Source organism: Agelaius phoeniceus, chromosome 15 (genome assembly GCF_051311805.1).
Source record: "Agelaius phoeniceus isolate bAgePho1 chromosome 15, bAgePho1.hap1, whole genome shotgun sequence".
Classification (NCBI taxonomy): Eukaryota; Metazoa; Chordata; class Aves; order Passeriformes; family Icteridae; genus Agelaius; species Agelaius phoeniceus.
The window spans coordinates 6625284-6639591 of NC_135279.1; positions in this window are offsets into that span (position 1 = coordinate 6625284).

Here is a 14308-nt window from a genome sequence, read left to right on the forward strand (position 1 = left end):
ACACGGGATGGACACGGGATGGACACGGGCTGGACACGGGGTGGACACGGGATGGACACGGGATGGACACGGGATGGACACGGGATGGACACGGGATGGACCCCGGCTGCCGGTGCCTGCCCTGTGCCCGCATCCCGCGCCCGCAGCTGCTGGGGAGAGGCAGCAGGGGAATGCTGGGGATGGGCACGGGGGCTGCGGGCACGGGGGCTGCGGGCGGGATTCAGCGCTGAGCGAGGCGAGGAGGAGGAGGAGGAGGATGACAGTGGCATCCCGGCCAGCTGGACCATGTCCCCTCCCAGGCTGGAAGGAAGGGCTGGGTGCGGGCAGTCCCGTCCCTCTGCGCTGCTGCACGGCTCCTCCAGCCCCGGGCTCGTCCCTCCGTGTTGAGGGGCACTGGAGCTCTCCCTGGGCAGCTCCCTGGGGGCAGGGGCTGCCAGGCCCTGGGCAGGGCAGCAGGATGGGGGGCAGGAAGGGGATGCTGCCCCTTGGAGGGCAGCACAGTGCAGGCTGGGCTGCGCTCAGGGTGAAATGTGTTTGTACCCCGGCACAGCCATCCCAGCCCAGACCCACAGGCTGTTTGCCCCACTCCACCACCTCCATTCCATGGGGGTTTTGGGCAGGTTTTGGTGCTCAGCACACCCACTCCCCTCCTCCCACTGCTTAGCCCATGTTCCAGCCCCAGTCCCCAGGAAACCCTGGTGCTCCACAGGGTTTGCATCCATCAAACATCAGTCTGTGCACTCCAGCCAAGCAGCACCGATCCTGCTCTGCCCTCCTGCCTGGGTTCAGCAGTGAATCTTCCCCTTCCTGCCACCCCTATGGGGCCCATCTGACCTGGGAGTCCCAACCAGACCATCCTGGGAGCTGCCCATGTCCTGACTGCATGACAGCCCCACGCAGGGCAGGTCCCAGCCTGTCCTGCCCTCTGCTCAGCTTGAACCCTGACCCCAGCTCCAGCTGCTGCATTCCAGGCAATGAGGACAGCCCCAGCCTGGCTCTCACAGCTGCCTCAAGCCCTTCTTCTCAGTGCAGTTCTGGGGAGCAAAGTGCCAGGTTTGCCATGTCCCACCAGCTCAGCCTGATGCCAGCCCAAGGTGTCACCAGGGGGGTGGCCATCCTCAGGGACCTCTCCCCTACTGCTGTGGGACAGAGGGTGATCAGCTGGAGCCTCTGCAGATCACTACAGGAAGCCAGGAATGAAACTGCCGCTCAGCCTTTTCAAAACTTAAATGAAATGTAAAAACCAGAGAGGTCCAAGAGAGAAGATGAACTGAAAAATCAAACTCTGGTCAGTGTGGCATGGGACTGGCACCACCATGGCTGCAGGGTGAGCTGGATTGGCAAGCCAGGTTCTGGCAGCTTTTGGCTCCACACATCCCTGTGTGCCCGGGGCAGCTCACCCTCCTCACCCATCCTGCAGGAACATCCCAGCTCTGCAGCCAGCAGCTCTCTGGCACAGCAGGTCCCACACCCAGATCTCCCCTCAGAGCTGCAGCAGCAGCTGCCAGAGGGAGGGAAGGGAGGAAAGGGAGGGAATGGAGGGAAGGGAGGGAAGGGAGGGCGGGCTGGCACAGCGGCGCCTTCATGCATTTCCCAGGCAATACCAACACACAGCTCCTGGGAGAGGAATGAGGGAACTCTCACTGAACAAACCCTGCTCCTGGAGGAGAGCACTCCGGGGATGGGGTCACCCCTGGATATCAGATGCCTGTTGATGGTTGTGCCAAAAGCAGTGTTGGGTGGGGAGGACAGAGCAGCCTCTGCAGTGGGGTTGGGATTCACCCTGCAGTGGGGGTGGAACTCATCCCACAGCCCTGAGATGAGTGGGATGAATTTTCTGGCAGTGGAGTTACAGTTCATCCTGTATCCTTGCTGGCCCCAGGGAGCTCAGCCTCAGCAGACATAAAGCACAAGACAGCAACCAAGCAGAAAACCCCACAGGGGCTCGAAAATCCAGTTTAAACAACCTCTGAGCATTCAGGGTTGCCTGAGCTGGGACAACTGAGTCTGAGCATCTCAACTCCCCAGGCTCCAAACCAGGCTGCAGAACTTCCCAGGTAATCCTGGGGGCTGCCACAGGCACTGCTGGGTTTCACAGCCGTGTTTGACACTGTCACAGCCCTGCCCAGGTCCTCCTGGACAGACAAACGAGGGGCTGTGACCTGGGGCTGTCAGGATCAGGGGATGTGACCTGCCAGTGCAGAGATCCAAGGTCAGTAGCAGACCTGACAGCTCAGCCAAGGTTTGCTGAGCCCAGCAGCTCTGTCCCCCCCTCTGTGAGCCCCTCCACCATCACCTCCAGGCATCCCTGAAGCCCTAAAGCTCCCTGAAGAGCAGAACTGTGCTGCTGAGGAACAGGGAGCACTCCCTGCTGCCTCTCAAACCTGCAGCCCTGGCATGTCTTGGCCCCCAGCTCTGATCCCAGGGAGGCAGGATGGGAACTGAGAGCAGAGATGGGTGCACACAGCCTGGGAACTGCCAGGACCAGGATAAAGGACATTTTAGCAGCACAGGGACAGAGTGCACACAAGCACAGGGTTTGGCCCCTCTGAGCCCCACGGGTCTGTCCATGGGAAACAAAGAGCATCCCGGGGAAGGGATTGTTTTCTTTCCAGACCAGGAAAGCAGCCAAACCCCAGCACATGCCCATTCCCAGGCCTTGGCCCCAGCAGCACAGCAGGCTGGTGGCCTTGGGACATGAGGTCCTTTCCCATCTAGCTCCCCCAAGGCTGAGAGCCCGGCCAGCCCGGGCGAGGCAGGAGGGCAGCCCTGCTGCTTGTGGGGGCTCTGGGGGTCCCTGAGGCCAGGGCAGCACCACCACCTCGCTACTCAGAGGGGTCCCCCAGCATTTTGGGCTGGGGCTGTGTCTGTGCTCAGCAGTCTGGCTCCCTTCTGGCAGACCCGCTTGTGCAGTAGGAATAAACACACCGAGGACGCATCCAAGCCAGTGCAAACAGCCCCTGACCGAGCTGCTCTCTCCCAACACTCTGTTTTTCTTTCTCTGCTTTTCCTCTCCTCTCTTAACCCCTTCAGGAGCCCGGGGGACCTGTGCCCAGCTGCCCTAGGAGCTGCTGGAGCCAAACCCCATGAAACCCTGCGAGTCTGACCACAAGGAAGGGCTGGGGTGGCAGTGAGGTTCCAGGGTCCCCCCAGGGCACAGGGCTGGTTTTGCTGCCCTCGAGTCCCCTGGCTGTCGTTCCCCTCCCTCTTCTTCCTCCCCCACCTCCTTTCTCCCCTCCACAGCTCATCCTTTCCCCAACAGCTCCGGAGGGTCCTGGGGGAAAGGGCTGCTCCCCCTTCCAGCTCCCAGTTCACCCAGACAAGCACTGGGTGCTGGCAGGGGGGCGCCTCACTCTGGGCAGGACAGAGGGGCCAGGAGCCACCCACGGTGAGGAAAGCACTCCAAGGAAGCCCACCTCCACCCTCCGCTCCGCCGGGAGCCCTCTCCATCCTGGAGGCTGCCGTGTGACACCGCCCCGTCCCCAAGGTCACCGAGAGCCAGCCCCGCCAGCATCCCGCTGGGACGGAGCCCGGGGCACCTCTGGTGAGCCCAGGGATGCTGCACCCGCCACGCTCACCTCCTTCTCTTCCCCTTTTGTCCCGTGGGGAAGTGGAGCTGGCTGCTGTCCATGCGCTCCGGCTGAGCCCGGAGCAGGTCCCGTCCCGCTGCCCCGTGAGCCGTGCCCGGAGCCGGGTCCCGGAGCTGGGGCCGGCAGCGCCCGGCTCTGCTCGGCTGCTCTGCTCCAGCCGCGCAGGGCAGGGAGAACGGGGGGAGAGGGGAGGGAGGAGGGGAGGGGGGAAATGAAACTTTAATAGCACAGAGCCCCTTTTGTTTCCCAGCATATGGGATATTTCATACATGCTGAAGGCATTAACCACCTATATTCTTCAAGCGCTGGCGGCGGCTGGGAGCACAGCCCTGAGCTCTGCTCGGGGCACAGCGCCTGTCCTGGGGGGCTGCAGCAAGCAGCCCCTCTGCCTGGAACCCCCCCAGAAACAGGGAGACCCTAAATTACAGCCTGGAGAGCTGCTCTGCTTCACCCAGGATCCCCCCCTGCACGGTTATGTCTCCCCAAAAGAGCAACCAGGCCCCCAAACTCGAGGCCAAGAAAGGGATGTCCCTTTCCCTGCTTTTTGGGCATGCTGTGAAGTGGGGGAAACTAACCCAAACATCCCCGGGGTCTGAAACCCCAGACATTCCTCCTGTCCGGGGGACATGGCAGAGCCCAAAGGTCCCATGAGCTGTGACTAACAGTGACAGAGAGGGGCTGGTGGCATGTCCCCTCCCTGAAACATAGCATCCCTGGAGCAGCAAGCAGGCAAGGTGCTGACAGGGAAGGGCTGGGAAATATCCACATGGGATATCCTCATGCTGTTTACCCATTTTCTCCCCTCTGTCCCCTGTTGTGGTGTCTGGGGACAGACCCTGGTGCCTGTAAAATGGGTGACACCACCTTTGCAAGTAGGAAAGGAACATCCCCATGTCATGAGCACAGACAGTGGCTGCCACTGCCCCCTGCAGCCCCCTCAGTGTGGGATGGGGAAATCTAGGGTCCTTGGCACTGCATCTCTCCCTTATTCCCATAGAAGAGATGTTGGCTTTGACCTTCTGGGCATCCACTGGTGGCAAAACTCCAAGCATGGTCTGAGATGGAGGGGGCCACCTGTGTGCTCTGTTTTCAGCAGACTGGGTGGATTCCTCAGCACTGGGGCCCTTCATTGGTGCCCATCCCCTGACTGGCACCCATGAGGGCTCCCCAAGTGGGTTACCCTTCATCAGACCTCGTGTTTTTGGCCAGCCAGGGGAAGAAAGGCATGAGCCCACTCATGCAGAGTGTTGGGATATGCTGTCCATCCCACGGAGCCACAGCTCCACTTGTCCCTGAGCCCCCAGCCCTGCACTACACAGGATGCCCAGTAAATCCTTACTTTGTCCAGTGTTTATCCAGTCACACTCTAATTTGAAATAAAAAAGGCAGCCAGTAAAAGGCCTTTATAGCTCTTCAGAGCTCATAAACCGGCAGCGCTGGCGGACGGGGGCCAGATGATTGGGGGCTGCTAGGAAAATTTATTGCAGATTTTGGTAACTTAAACATTACAGCTCTGTGAGCCCCGGGACTGGTTTGCTGAGCAGCTCCCAGCGGCAGGGATGGAACAAGGGATGCTTTATTGGGGAAGGGAAGGGGGGGCTGACAGGTCTCACCCAGACCCACAGTTAACATCCACCCAGATTTAGACTGGCTCGTTTCTAAGGCAAGGCTTTGCACAGACTGAATCCATCCTCGTGCCAGGAGGGAGTGCATGTCCAGGATCCTATCCTCATGTCCAGGGTCCTATCCTCATGTCCAGGATCCTATCCTCATGTCCAGGGCTGCTGGACACAAGGCTGCATCACTCTGCCATGAAGGCAGCCCTCAGCAGCATCCCAGGGAGATGATGAATGGGACTGTGCCAGCACCTCCTTGTGCCAAATCCCCTGGCTCGGTGGAGACCTTGCACCAAGCCCTGCCTGGGCAGGAAGAGCTGGGATGGGCTGGCCAAGCTTTTCGTGGGAGTCTGTAGAATTTGGAGAGAATGAGAGGAAGCGGCCGGGGTGGGGAGCGTGCGAGGGAAGGCGGGTAGCAGGAGGGAAGGCATTTTTTCCTTGCCAGTGCCTTGGCTGATTCGGTGTGAACTGCTATAAATTTGTTCCTTATCTCTCAGGCCATTTAATGTTTTCATGAAAAGAAAATAGTCTGCAGGAAAAAAACCTGATGATAAAAGATCCCTTTGGCATTGAGAGGAATGTTAAATGTCTGTAATCAGCAGGGTCTGGGGCTTGGAGTGCTCCTGGAGCTGGCAGGGAGCTGAGAAGTTGTGGAGACTGGGCAATGCTTGGAGCAGACTCTCCCAGCAGCCTCCCAGCTCTGGGGGGAGTTGGCATCTGCACCCCTGGGTGCCCCTTGCACACAGAGGACACAGTGCCCAGTGTGGGACAGCAGTGGCTGTGGCTGGGATGGCTCCAGACACTTCACTCTGCAGGCTTCAACATGGGTTAAACCAAATACTGCCAGAGAGAATAAAAAAGTGGGAATACGAGGTGCAAATTCTATGGGAGGAAAGATATGGATCCAAACCCTTCTTGACTGCTTCCCAGGACCAGGCAGGAGCATGGGCTGTGCCAGGGACCCCCACAGGTCCTTGCACCTCCAGGCTCTTCATCCCTCGCCTGTTCTGCCCCCATGGGGAGGCCAGGGGGAAGCCCCAGAGCCCCATATGGCTGGAAGCATTCTTCCCAAGAAAGCTGGCCCATGGACCAGCTGCTGTTTGGATTTACAGTTGCAAAAGCAAATCCTGCATGAGTCCTCCTTGGAACGAACCTCCTGGCCCTTACTGACCATGCCTGTGCTCCTGCTGAGGACTGGGATGCCGGGCTGGAGGCACAGGGGTCACGAGCATCCCTCTCTGCAGGATCAGGAACTGCCTGGCTGCACTTCCCATGAGGTGTGGGCACTGAGCTGTATCCCTCCAAGCACCGGGTGATGCAAGCACACCACCACATGCTGCTGCATTCCCTGGGAGCATCCTGGACTGGGAGCATCCCCACCGTGTGGCTCTCTGGGGGCCATCCCACCCAGCAGAGCCATGGTACAGGGATACATGAGCCTCTGAGCTGCAGCTTCACGTCCAGGCTGGAAAACAAACAAGGCAGCAAAAGTGTGACTACAAAGGGGATGTTTCAAGGTGGGAAGGAATGGTTACTGACGACTTCTCTCCCCTCCCCCCCCTTTTTTTTTCCTCTTTTGTAATGTTTCATTTTATACTCCAAGGGAGCAGAAATGCCATTTCAAATGAAAAAATCAAACCCTTCTGTTGCAACACAATCCCCAGCTCAATGTCCTCATGCACCAGCACACCTACATACCAGCTTTTCTCCCAAACCCAGCCCTGGCCCAACAGAGCCCATTTCCAGGCAGCCTTCCCCCTTTGGCCAGTCCCATATCCCAGCATCCTGCCTCCCCTGCCTGCCCCACTCCCAGCCCCATCCCGCCATGCACATCCCGTCTCCACAGGCAAACACATTTTCTTCCACATCCATCACGTGGCAGTAGGATGTGCGTTCTGGTGCCAGAGCACGCACGGCCGGCTGCGCCAGCAGCGCCTGCACGGCTGCACAGAGCTGCTGCTGTGCTGGTGGAGCGCACTTGGCTTTTGTGGGATGGTTTTGGCTGTGCCTGGGATGGTGGGGAGGAGCCAGGAGCTGGCACTTGCCATCAGCACTGACCTGCTGGAATTGGTGTGGTGCCAGGTGTCTCACCCTTTGCTTGGACATCTGCCTGTGTGCCCACTCTGGCCTTGCTGTGGGGCATTTCTGTGCTGTTCAGAGGCAAAACCAGATGTATTTTGTAAAGCTGGGCGTTGCTTGGCAGACTGGCAGCACCACTGGCATCACGATGGCACCGTGGGATGAGGACAGTGACTGTGCATCGACCCTGGGCACCCAGCATCCTCCTGCCAGGGAATGTGGGCATGAGGGTCCCAGGCTCTCATCTCTGAGGTGCCCAGTGGCAGCTCCCCTTGGACTCCAGTGCAGCCCCACTGTTTTTCCTGCCCTCTGGAGGACCCCCCCATCCCATCCCGTCTCCTCTGACGCAGGTGGCTTCGCTCGCAGACGGGCGGCGCTCGCCCCGAGCCCCAGCCCAATAAAGCCCCTTTGTTCAGCTCAGCCAGCAGGGCTGGCTGACCCCGGTGACCTCCACCACCCGAAAACACAGTCCCTGCTGTCCCATGGGTGAGGGCAGGCATGAGGACACGGACAGGGACAGCCCCCACACCCCTCCTCGGGTCAGGGTCAGTGCCCAGGGACACGGGCATGGGTCACTGAGGGTGCAAGGGTATGGAGCTGCTCTGTCCAGCCAGGAGGGATGGACAGATGGATGGAGGGATGCTGTACAGCCAAACCTTTCATCTCAAGCCTTTTAAGACGGGCAGAAATCACTGGGAAATAGTGGAGCTGCCAAGCTCACCAGGGTGGGATGGGGAGTGGGGCTGGCGCTGAACAAGCTGCTGCTAATGAGAAACAGGTGGAGAGCCCAGCATCCCCCTCCCTCCACCCAGTCCTCCCTCAGCCCTCGGGGTCAGCCTGTATTTTCTTAAGTCCTGATTGCAGAGAAATTGGAGGCTTGTGTGCCAGTGGGTTCTGGTGTGCTCCAAAGCAAAGGGAGCCTGGCAGGACCTGTGTTTATGTTTGGGAATGACTGGAGACTGTTCTGGCACTTTGCACCCTGGCTGAGCAGGGCACAGGAGCCATGGGACGATGCCTGCCCTGCTCCTGCTCCAGCAGGAGCATCCCAGCTGGGAATGGCAGCGACCCATCCAACAGCGCTCAACTCATCCCCGGTTTGCATGCAGGAGAAGAGGAACCCTGAGCTGCTGAGCCAGAGAGGAAACGAGAGCAGAAAAATGTGATAAACAGCTGTAAAGCCCAGCCCTGGCTCTGTGCTGCTCCCGCCGTCGCGGGTCGGCCCCTCAGACTGTTTATGGAAAGCCCAGTTTGCCGAGAAATCCATCTCCCGTTTCCTGTTGATCGCTGGGAGCCAAGGTCCCTCGGCCAAGGGCTGCGCCGCCCGCGCACGTCTCGCCGTGAGACAGAGCAAGGGGCTGAGCACAGGGCAGCTCAGGAGCTCGGGGAACAGGGCACCACTCCTGGGGGGCTGGAGAGTCCCCTGGGAGCTGATCACAGCTCTCTGGTGAGACAGGGCACCCCCAGCCCTGCTGGGCATGGAGGAATTGGGAATTCTCCCTCAGGCTCCTCAGCACCGAGGGGGTGTGGGGGGGATGCTCACAGCCACCTGCGGAGATCCAGGGCTGGGAGTGCCCATCCCGTTTCCAGCAAGGGCCCCTTCACCCTCAGCGCTCACCAGGCACATCCAAGGCCCCGGGCTGGGGACGGGGGCTGGGTCCCCGCCTTGCCTCCCTTCCTGCTGGTGTGACCCTGCTGGAGGGGGGCAGGAGCTGCCGCTCCGTGTCCGCTCGCTCAAGGCCAACCCCATTGTTGGTGCAGCCGTGCCGGGAGAGCGGAGCCAGCCTGGGACGGAGCCGGAGCTGCAGATCCTGCCGCTCTTGACTGAGTCATCCGCCCGCGGGAGCTGAGCAAGGCAGAGCCGGGTGCTGACCTGAAATCCAGCCGGTTCTTTTCTCTGAATCAGGGCAGGGAGGCAGGGAAAAAGGCTGGGGGAAGGGGGGAGCAGTGAGTGGGTTTTGGCCGCTCAAATCTCCCCTTTTTTTCCAATTGCTCCAGGGAGAGATGGGCCAAGGCAGTGCCAGAGGGATGGAGGGAGGCTGCAGTGAGTCACAATGGGGACAGACACAAGGACATGACAGTCTGCAAGGAAAAGGAAGGGGCTGGGAGATGTCAGGCGTATGTGTGCCCATGTTTTCACTGGGCTCATCCCAACTAATCCTTGGAGGAAGAAGAAAGAGGAAAAGAAGCAGAAAGAGCTTTCCACCCCCTCTGCCAGGTCCCCTCCCTGAGCCGCAGTTCCCGCTGGGCGGGAATGGGGATCTTGCCCGGCATGTGCCTGCTCCAGCTCCGAGCACGGGGCCAAATCTGAGACAACCCCCCAGGGACAGCCCCATCCCAGCAGAGCTGCGGGCCAGGCGCAGATCTGGATCCTGCTGGCTGGGGAGGATGGCTGCGCACCAAAAGTCATCTCTGAGTGGCCGAACGGGTAAAAAAAATCCCATCCCATGGGCAGCTGAACCTCCCCTCCCCACACCATCCCCTCCTTAAACCCCATCAGCAGTCGCTGTTGCAGGAAATCCTGACTCCAGGCCTTCCACGGGACTTCACAGACCCCCCAGCAAGCCCAGCAGCAGAGCCAGGGAGAACACCCACCCCAGACCCACCCCAGACCCACCCCATCCCCACCCTGGGCTGCTCCCCACGAGCAGGGGGGCTCCCCCAGCCCAGCTGGGGAGCTGGGGACCGTCACCCATGTGGTCACCAGCTGCTTGGAAACATTTCCCTGGCTCCGGGTTATATGAACAGATTTTTATAATTATTAGCCTTGGTAATTTACCGTAAAATATTTATTCTGGCTCATTCCAAGGCGTTTGATTCGTGTTGGGTCCGTACGGCTTGGGGGGGGGTGTGCGTGGGGAGCCACGCGGCCGTGCAGGGCTGGATGCTCGCTCCCTTCCTGTGTAAATATCCATATGGATGTGTGTGGCCCGCGGAAGAGACCCTGGTGGCAGCCGGGACTGGGGGTCCGGCTCGCCGTGCGGCTCCAAACCCCCTCCTACTGCAATCCCAGCACCCCCAGCCCTGCCGGACATGGGGCAGGGGAGGGTGGAGGTGATGTCCTGCATGGGAGGGATAAGGGGGAAAGCCCCCTGGCGAAGCCCGGCGAGGGCAGCGGGGTGGAGGTGGCAGGGAGGGACGAGGGGAGGGTCCCGGGGGTGGCAGCGGCGATCCCAGCACGCCTGAGCCGTCAGCAGGGCTGGGCTGCTCACGCCTGGCTGCGGAGGATGGGCTGGGAAGATGGGAGCTGAGATGGGCTCTGTAGCCCCCAGTGCGGGGGGAAAGGACACCCGGAGCCTCCCCTGCCCGCCCCGGCGCTGGGATCCACGGCACGGCTCCCCAAGCCCCGGGGCCTCCGGCAGCGGCGACCCCCGTGATGCGCGGGGAGGCTCCAGCGGTGAAACTCAAGCCAGATGTGCAGCAGCGGGAACCCTTTAACATTTCCCTGCTCTGTGCCTGCAGCTGGAAAGCCCCTGCAGCAGCCCTGGCTCCCGGGTTTCTCCTCTCTCGCTCCCCAAGTGTGCCCTGAAAAGGAGCTGCAGATGCTGCCCCAGGGAGGAGCAAGGGCAGGGACACACGGGGGATGCTCCAGCAGCTCTGGCAGTGCTGGGATCGTTGGGGAGGGCAGCAACCTGAAAGCATTAACAAACAAAGGGCACCGAGTCCCCACGGGGCTTAAAATGACAAGGAGAAGTATTAAAATGGTTGAAAATTACAGATTGTGTGGGCTGAGTTCCACCCCCACAGCAGTGCCAGCCCCCTGGCAGTGGGAATGTGCTGGTACCAGCATGGGATTTGCCTCTCCCTGAGCTCAGACAAGTTTCATCTGCATTGACGTGGCCAGAAGCTGGATTTGCTCAAGGAAAAGTTGCCAGGACAGCCAGAATCACACACGTCTTGTCACCCTTTGCCCCCCTCAGAGTCTGGAGCCTTGTTTAGTGTCTGCCTTCACTTTTCTTTAGGGCTCAGCATCCCCCCACACCCCTTCCTCATCCTCGGCCTCCTGATGTGAGAGGACACCCCAGCCTGCCTCCCAGCTGGCCCCTGCATTATTAAACCAGATCCTCCTTATCAGCCTTTATCTTTTTCCACTCATGCAAAACCTGCCTGGTCCCAGCTTTGCCAGCCATCAGTACTTCCAGCAGGAGCCAGAGGACTTCGGGTCACCCCTTCAGTGCTCACTTCATCCCCTTGTGCCCCTGCAACCCCTCTGGGGGGGGAACAACCCACTGCTTCCCTGCCTCCAGAGCCCAGGGAAGCAGCCCCTGCTGCCCCCAGGCCCAGAGCTGCTCCCACACCTGGTTCCAATCACAAACACGCGGGAAGGGACAAAGGCGCCTTCGGGAGGGCAGCGGGATGCAGGGTGAGGGGCTGCAGGTGGGGAGGGAGGGCAGCTGCAGGGCTGGGATGAGGGGCATGCTGAGGGGGGCACCAGCCCTGGGGGCTGGAGGGGCCCAGCTGCCCATCACCGCATCTCTGCAAAAGCAGCACTCGCAGAACGGGGTTAACTGCAGGCACCGGAAAGCTGGGATTAATGGAAATTGGTTATAAGAATTTTCCCAGATGGAAGAAACATCTTTTCATCATCTGTCCTTTGACATTTCAAGTCTATTTTGCATCCCCAGCATTTTCTGATTTGGGCTGTGACATTTAAATGGGCAATTTGTGTTTACAGTCTTAGGCGTTGTAAATACCTTATATATAAATGTCTTTGCATGTATAGGAGACATTCTATACATTTGTATCTTTGAAACAAGAGCTATAAATCTTTACAGGAAAATGTAGATCTACAAAACGATTTATATCAGCTTTGTAGTCACAGGGTAGATGAACATGTAACAGAAACACATTGACTTTTTCAGACACTGGGATTTAGTGTTGTTTTATCACAAAGTGTAAATATGTCACTTCAAAATCATGAGAGGCATTAAAAGAAATATTTTGCATGGCTTTTATTCAAGGACGTGCTGACTTGCACTGTTCCCCCCTCCTAGGCATCATCCCTCTCCAGTCACAGGTCCCATGACAAGGATGCAGCAGGGTCAGGGCTGCAGAGCCAAGGTCACATCCCAGCAGCTGTGGGGGGGATGCAAAGGGACCCAGCTCTCCAGCAGGGCCTGGCATGGCCACAGTCCCCTCCCAGCACACAGCACTGTGTGACACCACATGGGGCCTCAGGAGGCTTCCAATAGCCCTGAATCTGACCTTCCATGAGGGTCCCATCACCCTGCAGGAGCACGACCCCAGCCAGAGCCTCACCAGCAGCACCTCTGTCACCTCCCTGTCCATGACAAGATCCCCTGGGAGGCCCCCAGCTTGCAGCAAAGGGCTGTGGAAGAAGGTGAAGCCATTGCTGTGTTCACAGTCCTGCCACAGTATAAAATATTTGCAGTATCTGCTTTACCCTCACCTGGGCTGGGGACACCTTTCTCAGGGACAGGGGGCTCCTCATGGTCAGGGATCTCTGTTACTGACTGGGTGCAGACACAGCCTGTGAGAGAGCAGTGCCCATGGCCTGTCCTGACTCCTCCATGGATTCCAGAGCCAAGGTCTTGGACAGGCCAGAGCTTGCTGGGCTCTGGCCATACCTGTGTGCCTCTTTGGAGGAGCAGAGATGGGGGAGTGACAGTGAGATTCCTTCAACCTAAATCCGTGGTATAGACATACTTTGATTGAAATAATTCTGATTTCTGTTGAGTCTCATTGTAAAGCTTGATTTAAATGTCGAGGCTCAGCAGGCTGAGAAGGCTGGGGAGAGCACAGAGTGAATGGAGGAGGAACCCATCCCACCCATAAACTGCTGAGCACCCCCACCTCCATCTGCTTTGGGGAGCCAACACAGGAGATGGCTTTCAAGTCATCCAAGAGTTCTGTCTCTTGTCCCCCCGCCCACCCTGCTCACCAGATGATGGAAGGCACAATATCCCTCTGCAGGGCTTTGCTTCCCAACAGCCACAGGGAGCCAGGGCACTGCTGGCAGCAGGCAGGAGGAGCTGGCTGGGTGTACATGCACCCCAACTGCTGCCACTGCCACCTCATTCCCTGCAAAACCCCTCTCCAACCCCTCCTTCCCAGGGCTGGGGGGTCTTAAATCAAGTGAGGCACCTAGGGGTGGGATCCAGGCCTGGTCTGTACAGCTGTGCTGGGGACAAGGAAAGGGTTAGGGGACAACAGGTCCCTGCATGCAGTGCCTGCATTCAGTGGCACATTCTCATCCGTTACCCCACTGCCTGCAGCCAGCAGCCTCCAACCCTGTGCCCAGCCAGGTGAGCCTCATCGTCCCTGCTGCCACATCTTCCCTTCCCTGCATCCCTCCTGGCCCCTGGGCGGGCTGTGGCACCACCAGCACTCCTGACCCCATGGGAAGAGCAGCCCAGGCACAGCTGTGCTCCATGTCCCTCCTGCAGACATCCTGCACATCCCAACAGCCAGGAGGATACAGGACACGTTGGGGCACGGAGGTGGGATGTGTCAGGACGAGGATAGGGGACGTGTCAGGGCACGCTGCAGGATGAATCAAGGTGCAGAATGCAGCCATCAGGGATGAACCCAACCCCACAGCAGTTTGTGGGCGGCAAAGCCAGCCCTCACCATGGCCACCGTGGTCCTGCCTGCAGGCTGGGGCTGCCAGGAGCATTCTCATCTGCTCTTCTGGGAACCCCAAGAAGCTGCTGACTGCCACCCAGTGCCCCGTGCAGCTCATGGAAGCTCAGAGCTGGGCAGGAGCTGCCGTGGGGTCCCCAGTAGGGGCTGCAGGACAAGGCTGCAGCAGGGACAGCCCAGACAAGCCCTGCAGTCCGGGGGCAGTGAGGGTTTGAGCCTGCTGGCTGCAGCTGCCCAGCCTCTGGCCCTTCCTCAGCCCAGAAAGGATTTTGCCAACTTTGCGCATTTTTGGCAGAAGCTAAAAAACATCACTGGTGCCAAGGCGGGTGACAGGCAAGGGGAAGAGATCCTCCCTCACACAGGGCTCTCTTGTGGCTGTGGGAGGGCAGAGACCTCCTCATCCTCCCGGGCACCCCATGGCCA